This window comes from Protopterus annectens, chromosome 3.part1, assembly GCF_019279795.1.
Source record: "Protopterus annectens isolate FY-2018-M chromosome 3.part1, PAN1.0, whole genome shotgun sequence".
In the NCBI taxonomy this organism is placed as follows: Eukaryota; Metazoa; Chordata; order Ceratodontiformes; family Protopteridae; genus Protopterus; species Protopterus annectens.
In genome coordinates this window covers 1332556139-1332578477 of record NC_056732.1, presented here as the reverse complement: position 1 = coordinate 1332578477, position 22339 = coordinate 1332556139, and the positions used below count along the sequence as shown (strand labels likewise).

The window sequence follows — 22339 nt, the reverse complement described above, 5'->3', positions numbered from 1 at the left end:
TACCCTTGGGGCTGCCCACTCTACCAAGTGTTTTTACAAAGTGTTTAGCTCCAGTAGTGTATCACTGCAGATTGCAGGGTATTCACATTTTTCCTTATTTAGATGAATTGTCAATTTATGCAGTCTTTTCTCAGTTGTCAGGAGTCCTTAAAATGGTATTCTCCCTCCTAGAACATCTGGGATTGCTGATAAACTTGCAAAAATCTGTCCTGTCTCCATTACACAGGACTGAGTTTTTAGGTTTAGGTGAGACAGTTAAGACACATCAGAGAACATCAATGTAAAAGAAGTGTTGTTTGTGATTCATGCTATAAGGTCTCTGCATTATCTGTAGAACCCAGGCCCTTTACAGATCATGACAGACAATGCCACAGTGATGTGGCACATAACTAGGGAGGCACAAGGTAATACTCTCTTGTGCTGGCTGGCATTGATAGCTTGGGAGTTAGTTCTATAGCATTCCTTAACACTTCAAGCATCTTACTTACCAACATAGCAAAGCACTGTGACAGCCAAGCTAAACAGATCCTTGGGCAGACCCTCACAAGTGGAAACTCAATACAAAAATCTTCCAGAAGTTGATAAAAGTAGATCTGTTCACCTCCTTTCAAAAACAGACAGCTAAATAGATTCTGTTTCAGAAAACCCTGCAAGCAGACTTGGAAAACAGATATTCTATCATTCACTTGGTCACAGATGTTCCCATATGCATTTCCACACTTTTCAATGATTTTTCTAGGTAATTTTTAATTATTCTGAAAGTCTCTCTGTTTTAACATTCTGGTGACTCCCTTCTGGCCCAGGCAAAACTAGTTCTTCCTTCATATGAAATTGGCCAGGGGCAGTTACCACAAGTTTCCTCACAGACTGGATCTACTCATAGAGGTCAAGAGGGCTCTGATACTCGCCAACATTAAACAACTTCAACTGACTGCCTGGATGACTCAATTTTAGCATCTTTTAGGCACCTCTTTCATGGAGGCAAGAAAACCTGCCACTAGAAAATCATATATTGGCAACTGAAAGAGATTTTCTAGCTGGTACTAAGCCAATGATCAAGGATCCATTTCAGATTTTGTATCAGTTTTGTTTAAATAGTTGTCTGAGATACTATTCTATGACCTATATTATGCCTCTATTAAGGTGCATCTTGCAGCCATTTTACGTCTACCCATGGATCCTTCTCTTTCTTCTCTGTTTATCATTAAACAGTTTTTAAAAGGAGTTGTATACCTGAGACCTCAGTGTAGAGGTTCCTCCTCCTTGGGATCTGAATTTTGTGTTAGAAAAGGAAACCATGTCAGCATTTGTCAGACTGATCTAAGATTTATCATTTTGAAAATCTGAGTTGCAAGCTATCATGGTGGATAGATCCTTCTCTTTCGTCTCTGTTTATCATTAAACAGTTTTTAAAAGGAGTTATATACCTGAGACCTCAGTGTAGAGGTTCCTCCTCCTTGGTATCTGAATTTTCTGTTAGAAAAGGTAACCATGTCAGCATTTGTCAGACTGATCTAAGATTTATCATTTTGAAAATCTGAGTTGAAAGCTATCATGGTGGGAGAACCATATCTGTTTTTTCATAGGGATGGGGTCTCTTTGCACAAACCCCTCATGTGAGAGTGTTCAATCTCACCGTTTGTTCTTACACATGGGTGTCGGAGCCGATCCTCGGCTCTGAGTCAGCCGCTTAGCAAAGCTCTGCATCTAGGAGAAGCTCGAGACCAACCTACCTCCCACAATTCCCTCTGCCTCTACCTCAGATCTAGTTTGCCGCTGCAACTGATCACATCGATTTTGAGAGCTCTGACCAACTTTTGGGAAGATAAGCTAATTTCTTGATATTTTTTCTTGTCAAATCTTCTGATTTTTTTGGGAACTTAACTTAGTGTGTGTGTGTAGTGTCCGGATCATCCTTGTTGGCTACACTAGTATATATAATTTATATATATATATATATATATATATATATATATAGTTTCGTTTCCTTAGGGCCTACCCCTCCTAGTCACTAGGTTTAGGATTGATACTTGCAATTATTATTTCTGTGCTGTGGATTGTTTCTAACTTTCTTGGCAAAGTGTTATTTGGTACTTGTACAGTTTTTTTTTCTCACAGGATATGTCTGAAAAAGCCAAGTCTGGATTCAAGAGGTGTCAGTGTGGGCAAAAGATGTCTGTCACTGACAACCGTAGCTCCTGTGTCTACTGTCTTGGCCCTGTCCGTCTACAAGAAGACTGTTCTATCTGTCATTCTTTTAGTGGAAGGATCATGACAGATAGACACAGGAAGCTTATGGATAGGGGTCTTTTGAAGCCTGCTTTCCAAGAGGCGCTTGACAAGTCAGACCAGGCTTCTAAGTCCTCGAAGGGGTCGAAGACATCAGAGCCCATGTCATTGGCTCCGAGTTCTTCGCTTAAAGTTCGTTCACCAGTTCCACAGGCTTCGGGGCCGAGTGTCGAGCTTCTTACTGTGACCGAGCCTCAAGTCTTGGAACCGGTGTCGGAGCTTCCACCTCCTGCTATACTGAGGTCGGTACTGTCCTCGGTTCCTTCGACCCATTCTTCCAGGCCCCTCTCCCACACCGACGTAGATCATGTGGTGCAGAAGTTAATGGAGAACACAGCCCTGTCTAAGCTCATTTCAGTCTCCTCCCAATTGGTGTCGAGACTCGAAGGCCTTCCCTTATCTCCATCTGGTCCTCCTCCAAGGCCTACACAGCTTTCGGAGCCGAGAGATGTTGATCTGATGATAGTGGAGCCCTTGGTGCTGGAACCGTCCTTTCCTTGGTCGGCACCATTGACCTCGACTCCATCGGAACCGTTAGCGGACTCGTGGAACCGACGATCTCTCCTTGGCTCCGGGACCGAGAGTCGAACCGATCTTTCGGTGCCGACTCTCCCCTCTCGGTGCCTCGGCACGGATCACTTCAGTTCCGTCCTCGGGGTCGATGCCCTTGGCCTCCGCGTCGGAGACACTTCCGAGGAGGACTCCTCGACTCAGGGTCCAGGGGCCTTTGACCTCATGAGGAAGGTATTGTCTTCTCAGACAACCACGTCAACGGAAGCAACTTCTCTCTCCCATAAAAGTCCGTTGTCTACTTCTGCACCCACGACTACCCATAAGCGTAGAGCACCAGTGTCTCAGCCACTCCCAGAGGGAGCCCCCACTTCCTCGGAGGCCTCATCGGATGCCCCTCCCGATGACGTTCCAAGGAAAAAAGTTGTGCAAGAGGAGGCACTTAGATTCTCCACAAGAATCTTTAACATCGGATACTGACTTAGATGAGTCAGAAGGGTCCCCAAAATCACCCCCAGAGGATGTCTCCTTTGCTGACATCCTGGAGATCCTGAAGCAGAGAGGTGATTGGCAGGCCCTACCCCCTTCTGAGGATGAGTCGGTTCTGCTGAAGGCATTTGGTGCTCGCCCTTCCTCCTCCTGGGTCACTCCGCCCTTCAATGAGTTAATGGAGTTAATTGCTCGAAGGGCATGGGGGGCACCTGACACAGTGGAGCCAGTTCCCAGGAAACCTAACAAATACATAACTGCCCCTCAGGACAAGTCATACCTTACTAAGGGAATTCCAGTAGACGCTATGGTAGTGGCCGCAGCCACTAAAAAGGAGATGTCCGAATCTTCCTCGTCTGTCCATCCCCCTAACAGAGACTCTAGGACCATGGACAGATATGGGAAGCGCATTTTCAGTTCAGCGACTTTTTCCATGCGATCGCTGAACTACTTGACACACTTCACATGATTACAGAGGGATCTAGTCAAGGAGTTGGGAGATACCCTCCAGGGTAATACAGATGCTGCTGTCTCGGACAAGGTTACAGCACAGCTCAATACCCTTACGTTGATTGTGAACTCGTCCATGAGGCTCATCTCGTATGCGGCCGAAGGGTCGGGTAGGGCTGCAGCTTCAGTGATTGCTCTTTGTAGACAATCCTGGATGCGGCTGTACTCCTTTGCGGAAGCCTTCAAGTCTTCCTTTACTAACGCCCCCTTTGATGGTGCCACTCTTTTTGGCCCCAAAGTAAAGGAGACCCTAACCCAGTGTGAGCAGGAGGGAAAGACTCTGTCTGCTGTCGGAGTCCGTTTTTCCACCCCATCCAGACCGTACCCCAAAGGGCAACGAGGTGGAAAGATGTGGTTTCGTAAACCCCAGGGTTCTTTCCCGGGCACACAGGGTGATGCCCTCCCCAGAGGCAGAGGAGGGGGCAGAAGTGGAAGATGCCGCCCTGGCGGCAGAGGGGGTCCGCAGAACCAAGGTGACAGGGCTATCATCCCTGGGAAGCCTTTCCAGCACTCCTGAGAGGAGGCCTGACTGTCCTGCTCTGGAGGCAGTCGGGGGTCGCTTAGCTTTATACCCTCAGGCCTGGCAAAGCCTTACTTCAGACAATTGGGTAAAAAGCATTATTACCAGAGGTTACAACATTCCCTTTGTATTTCCCCCATTACCACAAAAAAGATTCCCAGATGTACCAAAACCTGCAGCTATAGAAATCTCAAAGCTGCTAGAAAAAAAGAGTCATCCAACCAGTCCCGGCAGACCAAAGAGGATCCGGAACTTACTCAAGGTTCTTTTTAGTTCCAAAAAAGACAGGGGACTGGAGGCCAATTCTGGACCTAAGCACTCTCAATACTTTTGTGAAGAAAGAAAAGTTCTGGATGGTCATGCTTCAATCGATCCTTTCGTTTTTACAGAAGGATGACTGGATGTGCTCAATAGATCTCAGGGACGCCTACTACCACATCAAAATGGCCAGAGTGTCCAGAGATCACCTGCGCTTCCGGCTGGGAGCCAGCCACTTTCAGTTTCGGGCCCTGCCCTTTGGTCTAACTTCAGCCCCCAGGGTTTTCACCAAATGCATGGCAGTGGTAGCATCTCACTTGAGACGCCTAGGATTCCGGGTGTTTCCATATCTGGACGACTGGCTCCTTACTGCCATGACCGAGCGTCAACTGATACAGGCCAGGGACTACACAATCAGCCTTTGTGCTCAGCTAGGGATTTTGATAAATTTTGAAAAATCTGCTTTACAGACCTCGCAGCATATTTCATTTATAGGGGCAGATCTGGATACCCGTTCTTTGCTACTAAAACTCCCCTCCACAAGAATAGCTTCCCTGCAAGAAAACATATCCCTCCTGCTATTGCCCAAAAAGTCCCCAGCCAATCTAGTCCTGAAAGTCTTAGGGCTCATGTCAGCTTCCCTCATTGCAGTTCCCATGGGGAGGCTACACATGAGAGTTCTCCAATGGCTGCTGTTCGCACAGTGGTCGTTCCAGCAGTTACCGCTGACACACGAGATTCACATAACGAATACCTGCAAAGCACACCTGTCTTGGTGGTTACAGAATCACAACTGCTTCAGCGGCCGACCATTTGTGTTACCCAAACCAACAGCCACAGTGACCACGGACGCTTCCCTGATAGGGTGGGGGGGGCATCTTTCAGGGAAAGACAGTCCAAGGCGAATGGTCCAGCTTAGAGTACAACCTGCACATAAATGTTCTAGAGATGAGGGCAGTGTTTCTAGCATTGCAACACTCCCCCCCCCTCTACCTCTAGGGACTATTGCAGTACAGACGGACAACATGTCCGTAGTCTGGTACATAAACAAACTGGGAGGAACCAGGTCTTACCAGTTGTGCAGGGAGGCCATGAGAATTTGGCAATGGGCAGAGTCCACGGGTTGCTTTCTAATAGCAACACACATCCCGGGGTTATCCAACGTCATAGCGGACAGGTTGAGCAGAGCCATCCTGTTACCTCACGAGTGGTCCCTCAATCAGAAAGTGGCGGAAAGTATCTTCCGCAAATGGGGCCAGCCTTGCTGTGATCTGTTTGCGTCTCCAATGAACACCAAATGCAGAAGCTACTTTGCCCTTTTACCCCCTCCACGGGATGTCCCCAGGGATGCTCTGATTCATGATTTGCCCCCGGGTCTCCTGTACGCTTCCCCTCCTATACCACTGATTCCAAAATTTCTTCAGAAAGCCAAGGACCAGGAGAGGACTATAATTCTCATTGCCCCATTCTGGCCTCAACAGATCTGGTTCCCCTTTCTTCAAGCTCACCAAATGCAGGAGCCCTGGATTTTGGACTCAGTGCCAGATCTGCTGACTCATTCGTCAGGAGCTCCTCACCCCTCGCTCCTATCCCTCAAGTTAGCAGCCTGGCTGCTCCGCTTCCCTACTTAGCCAGGTCTGACCTTCTATCTCCGGTGGTCCAGAACATTCTGGTCGCCTCCCATAAGGCTTCCACTACTAAAATCTATACCAGTAAGTGGAAACGTTTCGTCCACTGGGCGACTACACAGCATTTGGATCCTTTAGTAGCCCCCCTAAACAAGATTTTGGAATTCCTGTCCATTCTGTTTCGCCAAGGAGCCTCTACTGCCACTTTAAAAGTTCAGTTGGCCGCTATTTCCAACTTTCACATAGGAGAAAATGGAGCTCCCATTATGGCTCATAGGCTTTGTAAAGCCTTCATGAAAGGGTCCTTTCATCTCAGACCAACAGTTAGGTTACCTACAGCTCCTTGGAATCTAAATTTACTCTTATCCCAGTTAATTTTACCACCCTTTGAACCAGCTTCTTCCTGTTCCTTAAAGTTCTTCTCCTGGAAGACTCTTTTCCTAGTAGCTATCACTTCAGCCAGACGATTATCAGAACTTCAGGCACTTTCCATCAAGCAGCCATATTTAATTTTTCACCCTGACAGGGTATCATTATGCACCAACCCTTCCTTTCCCCCTAAGGTTTGTTCGGTTACCAACATTAATCAGTCCATTGAGCTTCCTACATTTTTCAAGAACCACTCCAACAAGCTGGAATATATGTTACACAAATTGGATATTCATAGACAACTCAGATTCTACCTGGATAGAACTAAGGACCATAGGAAAGCGGACCAACTTTATAGCCTTTGGACAACAAAAGGGCATGGCAGTTATTTCTAAATGGATAACTGATTGTATAACCTTGTATTCTGCTTCAAACCAGAATTTGCCCACCAAACCAAAGGGACATTCTACTAGGTCAGTTTCCACATCTCTGGCTCATCGCGGCGTGCTGCCATTGGACACTATTTGTGCAGCTGCCACTTGGTCTAGACCGCATACATTCATCACTCATTATAAAGTTGATAGGACTTCCAGGGATAGAGCATCCTTTGGTTCCACTGTGCTCAGGAACATTCTTCCGTGAGTCACTCAGGGTAATGGAGCTAGGGACGCTACCCATGTGTAAGAACAAACGGCGAGATTGAACACTCTCACATAAAGAAGTTATGTCCTTACCATAATGTTCCATGTGGAGTGTTCATCTCGCCTTTGTTCTTACATCCCCACCCTCTCACCCTCAGGTCTGGAAGAACGTACGGATTTAGAAGTCTGGTCTGTTTGTCTCCCACTAGTGGTCTCTCTGTTGTTCCTACTGGCTTGAGCTAGTTTCTGCTCTTTATGTGTACTTATGTATCCCTTTTATGATTGATTACCTTGGTTATTGCTGGATCTGGTCTTGTTTTGCAAACTAGATCTGAGGTAGAGGCAGAGGGAATTGTGGGAGGTAGGTTGGTCTCGAGCTTCTCCTAGATGCAGAGCTTTGCTAAGCGGCGACTCGAGAGCAGGAGAGGCTCTCCGACACCCATGTGTAAGAACAAAGGTGAGATGAACACTCCACATGGAACGTTATGGTAAGGACATAACTTCTTTTTTTATGCCCAAGCTTGTTTCATAGTTTAAGTTGAATCAAGCCATCAATCTCCCTGTTTTCTATCCAGATCCAAACAACAAATAACAAAAGATTTTACACACTCTGAGTGTGTATACACAACTCAGGTACTATCTTGATAGAACCAAGTCAAGCAGGAATGATAACTAGCCATTTATTTCATACTCTGGGACTTAAAAACGGTCAGTCTTGTCTAAACAGGCTATTTCCAGGTCATTATCCTCTGCTGTTGTTTTTCTCTACTCTCACCATGGTGAATCCATTCTAAGCATTGTTAAGGCACACTCTACTAGAGCCTTAGTTTCTGTGATGGTGTGACAATGTCAGGTATTGCCAGCTATGCCAGGAGAAGTAGGGCAGTAGATGTGTAATATATATCAGCACAGCTAGTTGGAATTTTGTAAAGAACTGTATGTCATTTGTATATCCAACGTATTAGTGCAGATGGTTGTGTTGAAAAATGTATTTGTAAAGCTGCTTTTGTTAAAATGCATCAACAGTGTGCCCTGCTAGGCAGAAAAGAAATGTACATGAATTATTGTGACTGTTTACATGTAGATATTGTTAACAGAGGATACTGTAAGGGAAGAAGTTAATCTCAATCCACTTGACTTTGAGAAATAGTAAGAAAATCAAATTACTAGGCCTATTGTGGTTGTTTACATGTAGATATTGTTAACAGAGGATACTGTAAGAGAAGAAGTTAATCTCAATCCATCTGACTGAGAAATAGTAAGAAAATCAAATTACTAGGCCTAGGCCATAAAGATGTTATCTCACAGTTTAGAATGAAGCTAGAGACACAATGTCTGTAAGCAGCATGGTATCTTAGTCTCTGTATGAGGAGTAGAAGTTTGTAATTGTTTTATGACTTCCAGATGCTGCACCAGAGCTAAGCAATGCTCTTGTTTTTGTATTATTGACATGTAGGTGCTAAATCCTGGCAGTTTCTAGCAATGGGAAGTTGCATGGGAACCAGAAGACAGATGACCAGATGTATGTGATATCATTCTGTGCAAAAATAATGATGTGATGTTGTCCTATCTCACCTTCATTCTTACCAGGTTGGGTTTGGATCCAATCCTTGGCTCTGTCTTGGCCTTTATATTCAAGCTCGAGGTTTTCTGCCAGCCCGTGGCTACACCCTAACACAGTATGCACTATAATCTTCCCCAGATCTCGTTTGCTGTTAAACAAGATTGTGTGCTTGTTCTGCTAGCTCTGGCTAAGTATTTTCTTTATTGTTGTTCTACCTATAGGAAAGTCAATTCTTTACTTGTTATTTAACATTTTTGAGGTTATTGCTTAGTGTGCAATATTTTTCCATTGTTTAGTGGCTGTGTTTTTTGCTGTTTGCCATCGTCTTTCTTTTTGGCCTTGCTATCCCTTCCTGGCTTCTTTTTATTCTCTCCTAATGCCTTAAAAACAGTTTGGTTTAGTTATAGAACTGTTTTATTTTTAGCCCATTTTTAGATATAGGGCTTTCCTTATTCCTTTTTTCTGTCTCACTGGCATAGCCCGTTTAAGTTAGAGGACTGTGCCTCCCTCTCTCTCTCACTTCTTTCTTTAATTTGACCCATTTTTGTTTCTAGGGTCTAGTTAAAAATAGTCATTATTTTCTGACTTATTACTTCCTTGTTTTTTGCTGTAAAAGATATATAGTAAGGATTTGAAACCTTTAGGTTTCAAAAAATGTGAAGCCTGTGGTAAAAAGATGCCCTTAAGTGATAGAAACACTCTTTGTGTCTATTGTCTTGGGTCCATCCATCTCCAGGAGTTGTGCTGAATTTCTTATGCTTTCAATCAAAGAGCGTCCCTGGAGAGGAAAAACAAATTAATATTAAAAGGATTATTGAAAACCCCCTTCTCAAACACTTTATAAGAAGGTCCGGGTTTATCTAAAAAGGACAAGTCTCCAACAGCTAAATCTGACAAGTCTGATAAATCTGACAGGTCCAGGAAGAGATCCTCCTCTTCTGCCTTATTGGAACCATCTAAAAAGTTGGCAAAAATATCCTCTCCAGTTCCAAAGCTTATTGGATTCAAGAAATCTTCATCTGCTCTGACATCATCTACCTCGGTGCTAATTGAGTTTGAATTACGGAGGCGGTCTCCTGCCTTGGAGCCATTCTCCCCCACTCTCAGATCACCAGTACTACAAAGGTCTAAGTCTGCTACCCCCCTCAATTTTGTCTTCCAGGAGTCTTTCTGATGATGACATGGATTGGGTTATACAGAGGCTGCTGAGGACTCTGGCACTGGCTAAATTATTGTTGGATCAGACACCAACAGCTTCGGATACTACCATATTCACCTGTTCTGCTCTGATTCCTCCTCTGATCCAACCCCTGGCTTCAGAGTCAGAAGATCTGGAGCTGATTGTAGTGGAATATTCGGATCCAAGACCTACTCTGGGATCTACAGATCCGACCATGGCTCCAACTTTCTCGGCTCCATTGGAACTCAAGGACTCTAACAGCTGACATACTCCAGTTGGGTCCAGGGAGGTAAGTCAGATCAGACAGTTGTCGGATTTGACTATGCCTCTTGGGGCTTTGGAGTGGTTGAACTGAGCTCCAACCTTGGCCTCAGGCCCATCTTCCTTGGTTCTGGGGTCCCTCAGCTTCTTCAGATCCAGGGATTTCCTCAGGCCAGGGGCAGGAGGCTTTTGAGGTTATGAGGAGAGTGCTGTCTCCACAGATGGCTCTGCTATAATCTCCGGATCTTCTTCCCTCAAAGGCCCCAGTGTCCATCTCTATACCCCTGCATCCACAGGGACATAGAGATCCTAGGCCTCAGGATGCCCCACAGGGTACCTCCCACTCTCCTGAAACCTCCTCAGAGTACCCCTCTGAGGAGATCCGCTTGGAAAAGGTTATGCAAGAGGAAGCACCTAGACTCCACAGAGGAGTCCATCACTTCCTATACAGACTGTGATGAAGCTGAAGGGTCTAAACGGTTGTCTCCTGATGATGTCTCCTTTCGAGACACCCTTGAAATGTTAAAACAGAGAGGCAGCTGGAAGTCTACCAACCCTTCTGCTGAGGAGTCTGTTTACCTGAAGCTATTTGGATCTCACCCTTTTAACTCTTGGGTGTTGCCACCTTTCGATGAACTTATGGACCTAGTTTTTCAAAAGGTGTGGGAGTTCCCAGATTCAGTATAACCCATTCCTAGGATGCCAAACAATTATATTACATCCCCTTCAAACAAGGCTTTTCTTACTAAGGGAGTCCCAGTAGATGCTATGGTTGTGGCGGCAGCCACCAAGAAGGAACTCTCAGAGACATCTTCTGCTGTCCATCCCTTGAACAAGGAGTCTCAGAAGATGGACAGATATGGAAAGTGCATTTTTTCTTCAGCGAACTTTTTCCCTCTGATCACTGAACTATCTTACCCATTTTACAATGTTGCAGAGAGACCTCCTAAAAGAGCTAGGAGTTGCTCTCCAAGGTTCAGTGGCTGAAGGGGTTGCAGATAATGTATCCTCTCAGCACTCTACCTTAAATTCAGTTGTCAATCCCTCCATGAGACTCATCTCATATGCAGCAGATGGAGCAAGTAGAGCTGTGGGTTCTGCAATTTCCTTAAGGAGGCATACATTCTTGGATGCATTTGTGTGACTTTGCGGAAATCTTTAAATCTTCCTTTGTGAATGCTACATTTGATAGCTCATCTCTGTTTGGGCCCAAAGTCAAAGACACACTCACCAAGTGTGAGCAGGAAGGAAAGACCCTGTCTGCCATAGGAATCTGTTTTTCCATGCCTACTAGACCTTATCCCAAAGGCCAGAAAGGAAGTGGTAAAATGTGTTTCCAAAAACGTCAGAGATCTTTTCAGGACACACAAGGTGAAGCTTATTCCAGAGGCAGAGGGGGAAGTAGTAATGGAAAACATCAACCACATGGCAGAGGGGGTCTGCAGATTCAGGGCGACAGAGATTCTTTCTTTGGCAAGCCCTTTCAGTACTCCTGAAGGGAGGCCCATCTGTCCAACTCTGGAGGCAGTTGGGGGTCGCTTATCTTTGTACCTGGAAACCTGGCAACAAATAACAAAAGACAAATAGGTACAAAGCATCATATCCAGAGGTTACATAATACCATTTTCCCTTCCTGTTCCAAAGATAAAAAAAATGTTTTGGACGTTCTACCCAGTCAAAAGGAACAAGCAACCTTAGAAATTCAAAAGTTGCTAGAAAAAAGAGTCATCTAAACAGTCCCCGCAGACCAAATAGGATCTGGAACTTACTCAAGATTCTTTTTAGTTCCAAAGAAAACAGGGGAATGGAGACCAGTTCTGGATCTTGGCATTCTAAACAAATCAGTAAAAAAGACCAAGTTCTGGATGGTGACACTGCAGTCAATACTCCCATTCCTGGGAAAAGGCAATTGGATGTGCTCTATAGATCTCCAGGATGTGTACTATAACATAAAAATGAACAGGCAATACAGGAGACACGTGCACTTTCAGCTGAAAGCCAGTTTTTACCAGTTTCGAGCTCTGCCCTTCAGCCTCACTGCAGCCTCCAGAGTGTTTACCCAATGTATGGCAGTAGTCACAGCTCACTTGAGATGTTTAGGATTCTGGGTGTTTCCGTACTTAGATGACATGCTTCTAACCACCACAACCAGGTATCTACTAATACAAGCAAGAGACACAATCCTACAGCTTTGCTTTCACTTAGGCATTACAATAGACTACAAAAAACTGCCTTGCTGCCTTCTCAGAATGTGGTTTTCATAGGGGCAGAATTAGACTCAGCAAACATGACAGCCAAACTCCCTCCAGAAAGAATTTAAGTTCAAAGACACCAAATTTCATACCTTCTAGGAAAGAAGAAGGTACAAGCAAGGATAGTTCTAAAAGTCCTGGAAATCATGGCAGCAACAATAGTTCTGATACCATTAGCATGTCTGCACATGAGAACTCTTCATTGGTTGCTGTCCACTCAGTGGTCCATGCAAGACCTACCAATGTCTCACAAGATATTATTAACAGAAACCTGCAACATGGGCCTTCATTTGTGGCTTTACTCCACTCAGTTAACTCTAGGTCGACCATTTGTATTCCCCCAACCACTGGCCACAGTGATCACAGAGTGGCGGAGGCATTATCTGGGAAAGACAGTCCAAGGCACCTGGCAGGATCACAAGGCTCACTTGCACATCAATGTCCTAGAGATGAGAGTGGTACTTCTAGCGTTGCAAGCATTCCAGGACACTCTTCCGCTGGGAACTATTGTAATATAGCCAGACAACATGTCATTTGTGTGGTACATAAACAAACAACGAGGAACCAGATCTTACTCCCTCTGTCAAGAGGCTGTAAGAGTATGGCAGTGGGCAACCTCCTCCCAACATTTTCTGATAGCAATGCACATCCTGGGGAAATCCAACGTGATAGCGGACAAACTCAGCAGAGCTATCCCTGAAACAAGAAGTAGCAGAAACGATTTTCCACAAATGGGGTCAGCCTTGCTGTGACCTTTTTGCGGCATCCATGAATGCCAAATGCAGCAGCTACTTTGCCCTTATCCACCCTCCTGGGGAGTCACCAAGGCTTGCACTTGTTCACGATTAGCCCTCGTGTCTCCTCTATGCTTTTTCTCATTTCTCATTAATTCCCAAAGTACTTCAGAAAGCCAATTGTTTTGGAAGGGACTTGATACTCATCACCCCATACTGGTCTTGCCAAATCTGATTCTCCTTCCTGTGGCCTTATCTTCAAGAGGAGCCTTGGATTCTGGACCCAGTTCCAGATCTTCTGATTCATATGTCAGGAACGCTCCACCCATCCCTTCAGACCCTCAGACTGACAGCTTGGCTGCTCTGATTCCAACTATAGCCATGCTTCCAAACCTCTCTTCTTCAGTTAAACACATCCTAATTTCTTCTCATAAGGCTTCAAAAGGAAAGATGTTAAGTTGTCTATCTCGCCTTCATTCTTGCTGGATGGGTTGAGTTGGTTCCAGGTTGGTTGTTCTACCGGTTCCTGGTGAGTTTAAGCTTTTTCTATTAAAAGTTACTCTTTAGTTTAATTATTATCAAATTAGTGTAGTTCATTGAACTTTTTTTGTTTAAAAGAACTTTTAGTTCTTAGTGTTTGTGTAGTTTAAACTGCTGTTTATTGTACTTTATTGTACTTTATTTTTAGTATTTTTACTAAAGTAGTTATTTTGACAGGGTATAACTGGTGTGTTTGAGTGTGTGTTTGTGTTCACCAGTTTGATGCGTGCTGTCAGAAAATGTCTCTGACAGCTTATTCTGAGAGGCTTGTTGAAGCCTGAGGATTCCTGTCTGTCTCAACAGGGAAGCCCTCCAGACCTCAGGTTGTTCAACCTTGCCTTTATCGGCTCCGGCTAGAGCCGATAAGACTCAGTCCACAGTTTCTCAGAAAGAGGTCTAGGTCACCTTCTCTTGGCTGGATCTCCCCTGCTGTCTGAGGCTGTCCGATCATGACCTTCAGAGGGTGGTGAGTCGACTACTCAAGTCTGAGGCACTAGCCCAGATGCTTACTCATCAGTCGGTGCCTGTCCATCAACTCTTTCCTCCTCTCTTGAGTTCGGGCCGGGTCGGTCGGAACCAAGACTGGCCATCACTGTCGGTGCCGGGGGTCCGGGACCTCTGGCTCTGCCTGACAGGGGTGCTTCGAGGTCATGGTGTTAGAGCCTGGCTTTACTCCACAGTCGGCAGCCCCTCCCTCTATGCTGCCTCAGGGTAAATCGACTCACCTCATCCCGGACCGCAGAGAGCCAACTCCTCAGGAGCTCCTTTTCCTGATTTGGCAGAAGAGCCCCTCGGAAGAGGAAGTGCAAGAGGAAGCACATTGACTCACCTGAGTCTATCACTTCCGACACAGATCTGGATGATTCTGAGGGTTCCCCGTTCCCCTTCTGAAGATGTCTCATTTGCAGACATTCTGGAGATCCTTAAACAGAGGGAAATTGGCCAGCCCTCAACCCTTCGGAGGATCTGTGTATCTTGAGGCGCCTTCCACCTCCTGGGTGTCCCCCTTCCCTCATGCAGGTGGTTGCTAAAAAGGCATGGACGGCTCCTGATTCAGTGGACCCCACTCCCAGGAGACCCTCCAAATTCATCACAGCTCCATCAGACATTTATCAAAAGGAGTCTCTGTGGATGCTATGGTGGTAGCTGCCGCCACAAAGAAGGAACTGGCTGATCCTTCAGTGCCTGTCCATCCACCTAACAAGGAATCTAGGTCCATGGATAGGTACAGGAAGCGGATGTTCTCCTCAGCGACATTTACTGAATTACCTGTGCCATTTCACTCGTCTTCAAAGGGACTTGATCAGTGAAATGCTGAAGGACCCTACAGCTGCGGGTTTCAAGAGAAAATGAACACGCAGCTGGCTATCCTAATTCTATTTCCAACTCCTCCATGCGCCTCCTCTTATGCGGCGCGATGGAGGCCAGAGCAGGAACACGCCTGGATGAACCTTTCAAGACGTCTTTCACGAACTCCCCTTTGATGGATCATCTCTTTTGGTCCACAAGTGAAAGAAACCCTGACTAGGTGCGAGACTGATGGCAAGACCCTTTCTGCCGTCGGAGTCCGTTTTCTACTCCTTCTAGGCCTTACCCCAAAGGCCAGAAGGGGGAAAGATGTGGTTCCGTAAACAATCCCAAGGGACTGTTCCCGCCAGAGGCAGAGGGGAACAACAATGGTAGAGGCACCGATAAGCCCTTTCAGCATCCCTACTGCCCATCTTCGGAGGCAGTCGGGAAGATTGTCACTGTACCCAGAAGCCTGGCTATCCTTGACACAAGACAAATGGGTACAGTCCATCATTTCCGAAGGTTATTCTATTCCCTTTCTTCGTTTTCCAAATCAGTCAAAAAAATCCCTTCCAGATGTCCCACACGCTCAAAGGGATTTAGCAGCTTTGAAATTTCAAAACTGCTTGCAAAAGAGCTATTCAGCCAGTGCCAGCAGACCAACTAGGATCCGGAATCTACTCAAGGTTCTTTTTAGTTCCAAAGAAAACAGGGGACTGGAGACCAATTTTGGATCTCAGTATCTTGAACAGATCGGTCAAGAAAACAAGATTTCGGATGGTCTCGCTGCAATCCATTCTTCCCCTATTGGGAAAAGGAAACTGGATGTGCTCTATAGACCTTCAGGATCACATAAAATGAACAGACGCTCCAGAAGATTCCTCCGCTTCAGGCTGGGAACCAGTCATTTTCAATTCAGGGCCCTGCCCTTTGGTCTCACCACTGCCCCGGTGTTTACCAAATGCATGGCAGTGGTAGCTTCTCACCTGAGACGACAAGGATTCCAGGTGTTTCCATATTTGGACGACTGGCTCCTCACAGCTCCCACCAAGCATCTCCTTCTGATGGCCAGAGATTACACTTTTCGCCTGTCAAAACTGGGTATCTCAATAAATTGCGAAAAGTCTGTTTTGTCGCCTTGTTACCTACATAGGCGCAAAATTAGATACTGTAAACATGTCTGCAACACTAACAACCAAAGGATATCAGACATTCAAAAATTGGTATCACTACTTCTCAACAACAACAGAGCCAAAGCCAGGTTAGTTCTAAAGGTGTTGGGAATCATGGCAGCGCCATACCCTCCTTCCATTGGCCAGATACCACATGATCCTTCAGTGGATGCTCTTTTCTCAATGGTCATACCAGGAACTTCCAATGTCTCACACCATTATGATCAAAAGCATCTCATGTGGTGGATGTCTTCCCCCCAGCTCCTGTTGGGGAGACCATTTGTTCCACTTCCTCCGGTTGCTACTCTGACAACGGATGCCTCCCTGATGGGGCATTATCAGGGCAGGACAGTCCAGGTCACATGGCAACCAAACGAATGCCACTTGCACATAAATGTTCTGGAGATGAGAGCAGTGCTTTTAGCAGCCCTTCAACACTCTCTTCCCTTGGGAACGATTGCAATCCAGACAGACAATATGTCTGTAGTGTGGTACATCAACAAACAAGGCGGAACCAGATCATAGAAGCACTCAGACTGTCATCCCGGGAAGTCCAATCACATTGCGGACAAGTTGAGCAGAGCTATTCTCATGCCTCACGAGTGGTCTCTGAAAGACTCTGTAGTGAGAGAGATTTTTCTCAAGTGGGGTCAGCCTTGCTGCGATCTTTGCTACTCCCCAAAACAGCAAGTGCAGAGAATACTTCACTCTATTCCCTTTACCAGGCCAACCCAGCAGGGACGCCCTAGTCCAAGTTTGGGGGACTTCTGTATGCATTTCCTCCTTTCCCACTGATCTCTCAAGTAATACAGAAAGCTATCGCTCAGAAGGCCTCATTGATCCTCATTGCTCCTTACTGGCCTCTTCTGCATCGATTTCTTTTGGAGCGACCGTGGAATCTGGACCTAGTTCCAGATCTTTTGATCCATCAGTCCCTCTCTAAACCTCACTGCTTGGTTCCTCCACTTCCAACCGTAGCCAGGCTTCCTCAATTATCTCACTCTGTTAGAGATATTTTGATAGCTTCCCATAAATCTTCCACTCGAAAGATTTATTTGAGTAAGTGGAAACGATTTTCATATTGGGCACAAGGAAAGGACATAGATCCTTTCACCGCTTCCATCCAACTAGTCCTCGATTTTCTTGCTGAACTCTTCCATGCAGGTTCATCTCCATCTACTCTTAAGGTTCAATTGGCAGCTATTTCTAATTTCCATGTGGGTATTTCTGAATCCGCCCTAATGTCCCACAAACTCTGCAAAGCCTTTTTGAAAGGAGTTTTTCTCCTCAGACCTCCTGTAAGAAATGCTCCTTCTCCTTGGGACCTAAACTTAGTTCTTGCTTCTTTGATTCTTTCCCCTTTCAACCTGCAGCTTCATGTTCCTTAAAGTTATTATCATGGAAAACTCTCTTTCTGGTGGCTATCACATCAGCTAGAAGAATTTCAGAACTTCAAGCACTCAGTTGTCTTTCTCCTTACCTTGTGTTCCATAAGGACAGAGTTTCCTTAATTTTTTGCCTAAGGTGGTTTCAACATCAAATCTAAACCAATGCATTGACCTCCTGTCTTTTTCCGAGTATTCAAATAGGTCTGAACAAAAATTACACTGTCTGGATGTTCATCGTCAATTAAGGTACTACTTGGACAGGACGAAACAATTCAGAAAATCTGATCAGCTGTTTGTCTAAAGGGACTTCCAGTTTCAAAGGTATCTTTATCCAGATGGCTAACATCTCTGATTACCCTTGTTTATGAGATTAGACACAAAACTGCCTAATAAACCTAAAGCCCATTCCACCAGAGCTTTGGCTACTTCTCTAGCCTTCCAAGACAGACTGCCTATTGACACCATTTGTGCAGCGGCTACTTGGGCTACTCCTCACACTTTTATTTCCCATTATAAGTTGGATTTAGCTTCTAGGCATAGAGCTAATTTTGGTTCCACTGTTCTCAGGAGTCTGTTCCGACAAGGTGCTAGTCCCATCCAGCAAGAATGAAGATAGACCTTACCATAACGTTCCATGTTAGTTGTCTTCTTCTCCTGGCCTGGACAGACCTAGAGGAGTTGTGATCGTGACCTCTCTTTCTACCACCTCTTTCTTAGCTATATGCTATTATGCATATTTCTTGTTTCAGGATGTAGGTCACCCTTCTTCTTCCTGTTGTTAGAGGTGGATTCTGTTTTTCACAGTTATACTGTTTCTGTTATAAGCTGGGGTTAGCTTACAAACGAGATCTGAGGTAACTCTCACCTAGCATTGTGGGATATCGGAACCAACTCTCGAGCTTTAGAGAACCCATCCAGCAAGAAGAAGGCGGGAAGAAGACAACTAACATGGAACGTTATGGTAAGAACATAACTTCTATTTATATAAAAGCAAGTGGAAAAGATTTTCCTTATGGGCCTCTCATAATCACATTGACCCTTTTACTGCCCCGGTCGATTTCCTTTTAGAATTCCTAGTGAAACTTTTCAGTGAGGGTGCAGCTGCAGCTACAATTAGAGTTCAGCTAGGAGCTATAGCCAATTTCCATCTTGGTGAATCAGGCTCAGACATTATGTACCTTGTTGTTAAGACAACCTTTCACAAATCCTCCAACTCCATGGGACTTAAATTTTGTGTTATCCTGTTTAATATTTCCACCTTTTGAACCAGCATCATCTTGCTAACTCAAAATTTTAACCTGGAAAACAATCCTATTAGTTGCAATCACCTCTGCTAGAAGAGTGTCAGACTTGCAAGCCTTGTCTATAAAACCCCTATACTTGCTTTTACCCAAGGTATCATCAGAGTCAAATCTGAACTGAACAATAGAGCTGCCAGTCTTCTTTCCAAATTACAAGAACAAGGTAGAATATGTGTTGCATCAACTAGGTGTGCATAGACAATTACGTTTTTATTTACACAGAGTAAGGATTTCTGAAAATCTGACCAATTATTTATCTCCTTTTCAAATTCAAGGAAGGGTTCTCCCGTTTCCAAGGTGACACTTTCAAAATGGCTTTCAGGTTACATAACTTTTATCTGTAAGTCTCAGAATAAGGATCTTCCCACAAGAGTTAAAGCGCACTCTACAAGAGCCATTGCAGCCTCTTCAGCATTTCTTGCTAGATAACCAATTGATACAATTTGTGCAGTAGTAACATGGGCAAAACCACATACCTTTATCACTAATTACAAAGTCGATTTGGCCTCCAGGAATAGGGCCTCTTTTCGGGAACATGATCCTGAGGAATAGTCTCCCTAGAGCCTCCCAGGATGATAAGTGCTAGAGATGCTGTCCCAACCTAGTAAGAATGAAGGTGAGATAGGACAACATCACATAAAGAAATTATGTACTCATCATAACTTTCCATGTGTGTTGTCCATCTTTGCCTTCATTATTACATCCCACCCTACTTCCCCCTACCCACCTAACTCCCGAAAGACCGAGTGTATACAATTATTGACACAAATACTAAACTGAAATTAACACAACACTATCCACATATACCTTTGCTAAAATCACTCCAACCACAGGCACTACTACATCTTCTCCTAGCATTAACTAAGTGTGGAGATGTCCACCACAATCCTGGTCCAAATAACTTACCAAAAATGCTCATTCCTCTAAAACCCATAATTTATACTTTGTAACAATTAATGCATGGAGCCTCTGCAACAAAATTACTGAATTATTGTCTAGCTTTGTTACCCTTCACCAGACATAGTAGCAATAACTGAAACCTGGCTTAAAACACATATATCTGACACTGAAATCCTTCCGCCAGGTTACAACATTCTTCGTAATGACAGACCCCATAAAAAGGTGGAGGTGTAGCCTTAATTTATTGAGACTCCTTAACAATAACTATTCATCTGAAACCTATCCCCACTTTCAACAGTATGGAAATCCTACTAACATTCCTTCATGTTGTTGTTGTGTCTTTCGGCTTTTCCCGGTTAGGGGTCGCCACAGCGGAACTCCGGTCCGCTAATGATTGGTAGTTGATTTTTACGTTCCAAGTTACCAGCCCTGATACACAACCTTCAATGAAGGTACGCCCATTCATGCATGTCTCCACGCAGAAGATGCTCTAGCTGAGAATCGAACTGGACAGTGTCTTACTGTGAGGCGACAATGCTACCACAGCACCACATATAAACCCTAATAAACAACTCTGTATTAGCTATCTACATTCCCCCAGGTCAAAACAACCCCCATTTGGAAGACTTCCTATGTTGGATTAACCAAAATATCTCCCAAGAAACTATTATTCTAGGAGGCACTAACATTAATTGGCAAAACCTCATTTCCAAAGCTTCTGATAACAGCATTTACCTCCATAGTTTCACACAACTTATCACAGAGCCTACATGTGCTTTAAATACCCGAGCAGAATCTACATTAGATTGGATTGTAGTATCCCACCCCAGCTACTACTCCAATACCAGTACCCTCCCAAGCACTTTAAGTGACCACCTACCTGCTTACACCCATAGAACCCAAATACAAATCCCTAAACCCCACATACAAATCTACCAAGAACTTTGCCCACTTTGATCAAAACATATTTATCAAGACCCTACAAGCACAAAACTGGAACCATTAAAAATACTGCCTCTGGATGATGCTGTAGATTATTTCAATAACGTCTTTCTTAGCACATTAAATAGCTTAGCACCTCTTTGTACAAAATGAAAAAAACCTAACTTTTCCCCCTGGCTAACAAAACAAACTAAACAAACATTCCTGTCTAGAGTCAAAGCCTGGAAAATATGGGGAAAAAAGTAGAACTCAAGCAAATGAACAAAATTATAAACAACTTCGAAATACTGCAAAAAAAACTTATAACTGATAAGAAAACCTATTTCTCCTCACAACTATCCTCACAAAGTAATAATCCAAAAAAATTCTGGAAATCTGTATCCTCCCTACTTAATCCTGGTAACATTTAAAATCCATCACCCTCTCCCGACAAAGACCCTCACCAGATAGCACAAATATTTAACACCCATTTCATAGACACCATTCAAAAACTAGTCAAGGATTCATCTACAAAAAGCAACCTTAACTAACCCACCCAATCCTCCTTTCTTGCTACAGCCAGTACCTACATTCCTAATTCTAAAATTGCTAACCAAACTAAGGTCCTACTGACTCTCCGCTGATAACTTACCACCTGAATACTTACAACTTGCTGCCAAAGCTATAGCTTACCTTGTAAGTATTCTTATTAATTGTGCAATCCCTGAATCTTATGCCCCCCAACTGAGGAAAAAGCCTATTATAACTCCACTACACAAAGGTGGTATTGCCCACGATCTCTCAAATTACTGGCCAATCTCCATTCTCTCCCCACTATCAAAAATCTTAGAAAAATGCATACAGTCCCAACTACTAAATCACCTGAGTAACAACACCTCCTAGCTCCCACTCAACATGGATTTGGCCCTGGACATAGCACAACCACAGCTTTATTCTCCTTCACTGATACTGTGACTAAAGCTCTTGATGCTGGCCTATCATCTTCAGTACTCCTGTTATACCTATCAAAGGCTTTTGACACAGTATCACACCCTAAGTTATTACAATATTTAGAAAAACTTGGATGCTCTCTAAACGTATTAACCTGGTTTTCCTCCTACCTAAATGATAGACAACAATCAGTTAATTGGCAAAACCAACAATTAGAGTATCTGGCAAATAACACAAGAGTCCCACAAGAGTCCATTTTAGGACCACAACTCTTTAATATATTTATTAATGATCTTAATAAAGCCTTCCAACAAAGCATATTAATTCAATATGCAGATGATTCAACTATCATCTTATCCTCCAACAATTTTGTTAACTTCCAGAAGATCACCCAAGATGCATTCACATCCATAGAAACCTGGCTAAATGATGCTCAATTAATGCTGAACCCCCAAAAAACTAAATTGTTGCTATTATCATCAAAACCTCCAGATGCAGTATTCAAAAATGTTTTGCATAACAATACAGAAATAGAACAGGTGCTATTTGCAAAACTTTTAGTAATCACTATTGATAACAAATTCTCTTTTAAACAACATATTCTCAATACAGTAAAGATAACACATTTCAAACTTGGCAAACTATACCGACATAAACTCTACCTAGATAAA

The 22339-nt window shown here is 44.2% G+C and overlaps 1 protein-coding gene across 1 annotated transcript in view; it reads left to right on the top strand.

The window, feature by feature from the left end:
* Nucleotides 1-22339, top strand: part of MCMDC2 (minichromosome maintenance domain containing 2) — a gene marked incomplete at its 5' end in the record, with an annotated part of 2309393 nt that overhangs the window by 1109189 nt on the left and 1177865 nt on the right. The window lies entirely within an intron of this gene.